At 53.4% G+C, this 7,877-nt stretch overlaps 1 pseudogene; it reads left to right on the forward strand.

The window, feature by feature from the left end:
- The first annotated feature begins 1,028 nt into the window (after nt 1-1,028).
- On the forward strand, nt 1,029-1,156 carry LOC129406882 (U8 small nucleolar RNA; annotated as a pseudogene).
- The last annotated feature ends 6,721 nt before the right edge of the window (nt 1,157-7,877 follow it).

The raw sequence follows: 7,877 nt of genomic DNA on the forward strand, positions 1-7,877 counted from the left end.
AGCCCCTCCAGTGAGTCTGGGGGGCAGAGCCCCAGCTGTGCTGGTGGATAGTTCACAGGTAAGAGAGAAACCCCCTTTCCTGCAAGTCTCTCAGGGCCTGGGGTGAGAGAGAAGCTGATTCCGGGAATGCTGTGAGCAACGGCCTTGGGGACCACATGAAAGAACAAAAGGCAGGGCTAGTCCTGAACAGATGGCAGCAAACACACACAATGACACACACGAAGGGACAGACAGACACACACAGAGACATGTACACAGACATAGAGACACATACACACAGAGATACACAATAGAAATCTAGATCTCATGTGGTTTGGGTTTCCCTCCTGGGTGGGCAGGAAATTGTACAAGAAATTCGGGCTCATTTTCTCACTCTTGCTGTCCGGGAACTTGTGTTACTGTTACTTGGTTCTCGCTGTTATTATTTTCTCTCCTTCCCGCCCCTGTTGCCCTGTGGGGCAACTCCAACGCCCAGCTCTAGTGCTCGCACACGATTCTCTGTGGTGCTCACCTGGGTCCACCCAGGCCCACTGCCCCCAGGACCCTGTGGACCATGGAAGATTTTCCCTGGGAGCAGCTGCTGTCCACCACGAGCCCTTCTGCAGAGCCGCTTCCTGGCCTGGGAGAAAACACTCCTAACGGGCCTAGAACATTCTCCATCGACAGCCTCTCAGCATGGCTATCATTGTGGGTTTCACTGGAAGGTGGTTTTTCTGACCCCAAAGAGCATCACGTGTGTGCTCGCATGCACGCATGCGGGGTTGGGAGTGGGGAGGGGTCCCAGGGATTGAACCTGCTGGTAAGAGGTGAGGGGTGTCAAAAATCAGGCCCCTGCCCACCGATTCTTCTGCTCCCCCTGAAGGATTCTATTGAAGCTCAAAATCATCCAGCAAACATTTATGTGGGAGGCAGGAAGTAACGGACTTCAGGAAGTGGGGTTCATGGGCTCACCCACATCCTCTTTGTTTTTGCCTTACTTTTGTTTTCAAACTTCCTCCTTTCTAGGAAAGAGAAAGTAACAAAGTCTCTTATAAGAAGTGCAAGTCCTGTTCTTCTATCCAAGGCGGAGAGAACAAGATGATTGGAGTCCCAGGATTCCTCATTCACGGCCTCTGTAGTGATCAGGGGTTGAAACACCCTACTCATCCTACCTGATTTTTTCCCCCCCTTTTGGGTCTCACCCGGCGACGCACAGGGGTCACTCCTGGCTCATGCACTCAGGAATCACCCCTGGCAGCACTCAGGGGACCATATGGGATGCCGGGGATAGAATCTGGGTCAGCCTTGTGCAAGGCAAACGCCCTACCTGCTGTACTATCACTCCAGCCCCCCCCCCCAAAAAAAAGAAATTAAAAATAAATAAATAAAATAAAATAAATAAAATAGCTGGTCTGCAGGTCAAAGGGTAGAGTGAAGGTTTCCCAGGTGAGAAGCCTTGGTACTAACACTGGCACCATGTGATACCCAAGGACCACTGCGTGTGATCCGAAAGGAGTGAAAAAAATTACACAAAAAAAAATAAAATGAAAAGCCATCATCCCCTTCCCTCTGCCTCTGCCACTGTTGCAGTGACTGTGTCTCCTACATGTGCTGAATTTGCTGCTGTCCTCGGCCAGGTGCTCCCTGGAGTGGGGGGGTCCCACACGTGATGGTCATGATGCTCACTCGGGTTGCTGTGGTGCTCAAAGTGCTCATCTGCTGCTGGGCACTTCAGTGCTCACAGTCTTCACCTGACGGGCTCACTGGGGTACTGACTCTTTAGCTTTGGTGCTCATACACCCCTAACTGTGGCCCAGCGATCACACTCAGTTACTTCATTGGGGCAGTACTCAGAGTCATTAGTCACTGGATCCACCCTTAGTGCATGTGAGGGCACCAGGGATAGAACTAATGACCTTACACGCAAGGCAGGTGATTGAGGCCAGAGAATCAGCCCTCAGTGCCCAGATGTCAGAGTTTTACACACACTCTGTGCCTAGTGGAGCATCCTGGAGCCCACACTCAGGAAGGGCTGATTCTGACTCTGGTTTCAGGCTATGCCCCTGAGCCCTGGGTCTCCCACCTGATGGCAGTCTTTGGGGTAGGGCAGGGAAGGATGCTCGGGGGTCCCACTGGAGAGTCCCTCCAACTGTGTGGTATGGGGTGTCTGGTGATATCTATAGACTCGATCCCTTGCTGGGGTTGTGTTGGAATATTTCCCCTTTTCCAGCTGCCTTCTGGAGTTTTGTCACAGAAACCTTTTGTCACAGAAACCTAGCTGATCTTTGACCCGCAGATCTAAGGTGCTAGCCAGGCTTGACTTGACATTGTAGATTCCAGGCTCTGGCCCAGCCTAGTCTTTGAGATGTAAATTTCAGGTGCTGTCTAGTTTGTAATTGACATGTAGATTTCTTGCTGCAGCCCAGCCTGGTCTTTGGGATGTAAATCCGAGTGCTTTCAGCCCAATGAAGGCTTCAGTTTTGGTTTTGTATCTTCTTTCCAGGGGCCTAGATTAAGGGCCTGCAGATACAAGAGAATTATGTTGCCTCAATGTTCTTCCTGTAAGATCTTTTGGTGCTTTTGGTGACGTCAATGTATTGCACCCTTTGGAAGGGCCATGATCAATAAAAGGGGTTCAGAGAGAAGGTGAGGGGCGGAAAGGTGTAGAGGGGGCGGAAAGTGTATAGGTCGGGGAGAGTGTATAGAGAGAAGATTGGAATAAACTGCAAGTGAGACCAACCATCATGGCTCCGTTCCTTCCTTCGCCTGCCACATCTTCGCCATCAACCTCCCTGGGGTGGGGGAAGCGGCTGGAGGCTACCGAACTCGGGTGGCGGGAGAGACAGCTGCTGCCCTAGGCCCTGTGCCTGGCTCGGTGCGGTGAGGCGTCCCTTCCCTCGCCTGCGCCTTTTCTTTTTATTTTATACAGGGTTGGATCCAAGGTCAGCCCATGGGGGACCCCTGTGTGACTGCAGAGAAACTGGACATGGAACTGAGCTGCCTGGTGAGGGTCGGCACTCGGGGTTCCAGGATAAGGTGGGGGTTGGGACTCAGTGGGAACCATTAGTCCCGAGCTGGTGCCCCAGGACTCCGCTGTGCTGTTCCCTTTGCAGACCCTGATCCCACATGTTCAGGTGAGAACTCGCCCTGGCTCTCCAGAGTTCCATGAATCCTTCCAGCCTTGCCTGAGGCCAGTGCTGGGTGTAAGATTTGCTCAGACCAAATGGTCTCTCTCAGGACTGAATGGCGATTGGCTGATGAGAGAGCCACACTCCCAGGACCAAAGATCGTCCTGCCCCCAGCACAGACTTACAGCGCCCCCTGGTGCCAGGAAGCTACCAGGCTCCATTCCATGCTTTCTCACATCCACCCTACATTAACAGAAGGCAGGACAAAGGCACAGTCCCGCTGGGCTTTGTACCCTTTTCCCACCCAAGGAAACTTAAAAGTCCACTATTCCAGTGAATGACTCTACCCCAGCCTAGAAAGGATGTGAATAAAACTTCTATTCCTTCACTTTTTCTGTCTCTGTCCCTCTGTCTGCGCTGACGGAGGTCTCCAACCTATCACTGGGCACCCGCATGCTCACACTTGCACTCTCTACTACGATGCAGCAGGGACCCCTGAAGACTGGCTGGGAACAAGGCTCCTCCCCAGGACAGTGCCAAGCCTGGACCTCATCCTCCCAGCCCATGTCCGGTGTCTCAGGTTTTCCATCTGTCCCCTGGCGCCCTCTGTCGGCGGGCTCTGGGAAGTGCTGGCTTCACTCTCCACAGTGCCATTGAAGCCAGCCTGGAAAGGGAAGATTCAAACCTGACCTGCAAGGTCCTTTCAGACAAAACCAGCGATTCTCCCTGCAGCCCTGAGGCCCAGAGGTCAAGCCTGTGGGTCCTTCTCCTGGAGGCCGGGCAGCTTCCCCAGATGCAGCATAAGGGGCCGGCAAGGGGCGCCCATTAAGAAACAGGCCCCATGTTTGATGGAGAGCCCAGGGCTATATTCCTTGCTCACATGCAGGGGGCCTGGGCTTTATTCCTGTTACCACCTGGCCCCCTGAGCACCACTGGGACTCACCTTGAGCACCACTGGGACTCACCTCGAGCAAGAGAGGAGCAAAAACCACCATAAAAAACAGACCCAGGTCCCAGCACTGACCCAGCCGACGAGACTCAGGCTGTGAGTGACCACACAGAGACGCCTGGCCCCACAGGGGCTGGTTTTGGTGCAGCACAGGGGGTGCTTCTTGGAGAGCCCCCACAATGGTTTGGTGTTTGGTGCAGATCCCTCACCCCCATCTCAGCACCCCACACCACACGTACCCCATTAGCCAATGCACTTTGGAGGTCCTGACCTGGGGACACAAGGAGACGCGTCAGGAATCCGGACAGTTATGAGCAGATCCAGGGGACCACTGACCCCAGCCCGGCCTGTTATTAACTATCAATCAATACAATCAAAACAGCTGAGCCCCATCCTGGCCATGTTACTAACATAAATCAATATTCTCAGTCCTGCCTGAGCCCCAGCCCAGCCCTGTCCTTGTTTATAAATCAATATAATTGATACTGGACAAGCCTCATCCAGCCTGATACTCATTATGAATCAATACAGCAGGGTGTAGCCAGAGGAGTTGGGTAGGGGTGAGTCCCAGTGCCCCTGACCTTCAGGAGCTGTGTGACCTTGACCCCTGGGCTCCCCTCTCTGGGCCTCAGTTTCTCACCCCCAGGGGCTCCCCAGCCAGTCCTGAGTGTTTCCTCCTGCCAGAGGCATCCCTGGGGCAGGAGACCCAGCTGGGTACTGACGCGCCCAATGGTCCTCTCCCTGCCCTGCTGATGTGACACCCACAGAGTGACCGTGACAGCTACACGACTGTGGGGGGGTGGGGTAACCATGTGCTCCATACACAGCTCAGTGCTGTCCCCAGTGCTCAGGGAGTCCTACCCTCCAGGAGCTCACAGTTCTGGGGGAGACAGAAATGTGCCCACATAATGTGACCCAGACTGAGCACAGTTATGGTGGTTACATAGTTGGGGCACCAGGGAGGACTTCCTGAAAGAGGGGGCCTAAGGCTGAAACACGAGGGGGTGGTTTCATTGGAGTTGGAGCAGTAAGTCCCAGGATGGCCTAGTCCTCCAGCTGCTAACACAGCTCCTCTCTAAGCTCCCTCCCCCGCCGTTCCTGAGGGCAACTCTGGTGGCGATTCCTGCTGCCTTTACAACCCCTGAGAGCAATCAGGAGTCTCTCCGTGACCTGGGGACAGGGGACGACTGGAGAGATGGTCATTTTGCCGTCACTCCCCGTGTGCCCCTGGTGGGCGTCCAGCGCTGACGGGGCCTGGAATCGGGGGCCTCACTCTCTCGGGTGGGAGACCAGCCCCTGCCTCAGTGTCCACGTCCGCAGGGTCGGGGCCGCCCGGCTGTGGGGACACGCAGGACAGGCTGCCTGGGGGTCGAGCACAGAGCCTCGTGCGGGGTCGGGCTCAGGGATCGGGGCTCGGGATGCTCAGGGGCGACACACAGGTGGGGAATGTTCCAGAGACACTCCCGGGACTGTCTCCGACCCGGGAATAAACCAGGGCCCCCAGAACAGCCACCAACACGGTTCCTGAAACTCAGAGGCCGATCGGGAGAGCCGACCGTGAGGGTGACGGTTCTCGGGGGAAGAGGAGGAGGCAAGGGGTTGGGATCGGAGACTCTGGGGTCCCCCTGCCCGAAAAAATCTCTGCTCATTCCTATGGGCAGCCCCCACTGTCATTCCATAGAGCTCTACGGTCCAGGGGCGGGACCCAGGACTGACCAATCAGAGCACCCCTCTCTGTGTGGCTGCTGGGATTGGATCCTGGAGGTCATGTGAGCTCAAGGAGCCAATGTGAGAGCGGTCTGAGACTTTAGGCAGAGGTATTAAAAGTGCTTCTGTCTTTCCTTTCTTATTGTTGAACAATGTGTTGGGAACCTGTAACGTTTGCAGTCCCTCTGGCTCGTGAGGAATGAGCTGGAAGAACAGAGCTAGCATAGAGAAAATAACAGGAAAAAATACAGATCCTGGTTTACACACAAAATTCGGGACCTAGATTGTATCAAACCTGAAGTTACCTTTTAAATTATGTGCCATTTTTCTGGACAACTTTGTGCAATGACCAGAGTTCTGCCTCATCCCCCTGGAAAGGCCTTTCCGAGTGTCCAGGCAGAGGCCATGGCAGGAGTCCAGGAGCATCTCATGGCTGAGGGGTCCTTCACCAGGGGGCCTTCTATCCCCTCAAAAGAGGTAATTCTGCTCAGCTTCCTCCTGGGGTGTCTCCATTGTCCCCACTAGTCCTCACCTGGGAGCTGGACTCTCATGGCTGCCTGGCCTGTCCCCAGGTCATTGGAGACACAGCAGATGAAGGTCGTGTTGATGGACTCCTCAGTGGGCTGAATCAGGAGCCGGGAGCCCTGGACAGCAGAGGGGTCAGGGGGCCCGTGGTCCTGGAGGACACAGGTGGATGAGAATGCGGCCTCTGCTGGAGCCCAGAGTGACAGGGACTGAGGAACCCCAGCACCTCCCTGGTGTGACCCAAGTTGAGGGGCACCTGGAGTCCCCCTGACTCTTCCTCTTCCTCTCCCGTAACAGCTCAGCAGGTCCTGAGACCCGCCTTCAGAATCCATCCAGAACCTTCCAGGGGCTCGAGTGATAGCACAGCGGGTAGGGCGTTTGCCTTGCACGCGGCTGACCCGGGTTCGATTCCCAGCATCCCATATGGTCCCCTGAGCAACGCCAGGGGTGATTCCTGAGTGCAAAGCCAGGAGTAACCCCGTGCATCGCCGGATGTGACCCAAAAAAGCAAAAACAAACAAACAAAAAAAAAAAAACCAGAACCTTCCAGTCCTCAGGACCTGTGTGGCTCCAGCCCCTACAGGTATAAATTTTTAAAATTAAGGGTACAGGGCTGCAGGGATGGTATAGCAGGTAAGGTGCTGGCCTTGCATGCAGCTTCAGATTGATCCTGGGCATCTCATATGGTCCTCTGAGTCCCTCCAGGCGGGATCTCTGGATTCGGAACCAGGAATATGACCTGAGCACTGCCTAGTATGCAAAGAAAGAAAGAAAGAAAGAAAGAAAGAAAGAAAGAAAGAAAGAAAGAAAGAAAGAAAGAAAGAAAGAAAGAAAGAAAGAAAGAAAGAAAGAAAGAAAGAAAGAAAGAAAGAAAGAAAGAAAAAGAAAATCCAAAACCCCAGACCAAAAAACTGTCACTGTCATCCCATTGCTCATCGATTTGTTCGAGCGGGCACCAGTAATGTCTCTCATTGAGACTTATTGTTACTTTTTTGGCATATCCAATACGCACGGGTAGCTTGCCAGGCTCTGCCATGCGGGTTCCATACTCTCAGTAGCTTGCCAGGCTCTCAAAGAGGGGTGGAGGAATTGAACACGCGTTGGCCACATGAAAGGTGAAAGCCCAACCGCTGTGCTATCGCTCCAGCCCCAGACCAAAAAACAATAATACAAATTAACAGTATGAATAAAATTCTATGCTAATTTTTTATTATTATTATTGAATCACCGTGAGAACAGCCACAAAGCCCTCCAGTTCAAGTTTTGGTCAACAATGATCAAACACTCATCCTTTCACCAGTGTACATTCTCCACCACCAAGAACCCCAGTACATTCCCCCATCCCACCCACTGCCCCTCCCCGCCACCTATGTGGCAGACGACCTCCACTTCACTCTCTCCACTTTGATCATATTCAACATTTCGACAAAAGACCTACCATCATTATTTGGAATTTTCCCCAACAAGCTGACCTGCTGAAAAGGCATCACCAGACAATTTTTCCTATTGCCGATTATGAAGAGCATATAGTAATTTTGGATTTTGATATTTTAGTAATAAGTCTGGAGGGATTTCTGCCCAAAGCCTCT

The sequence above is a fragment of the Sorex araneus genome, chromosome 8, assembly GCF_027595985.1.
Source record: "Sorex araneus isolate mSorAra2 chromosome 8, mSorAra2.pri, whole genome shotgun sequence".
NCBI classification, from domain to species: domain Eukaryota; kingdom Metazoa; phylum Chordata; class Mammalia; order Eulipotyphla; family Soricidae; genus Sorex; species Sorex araneus.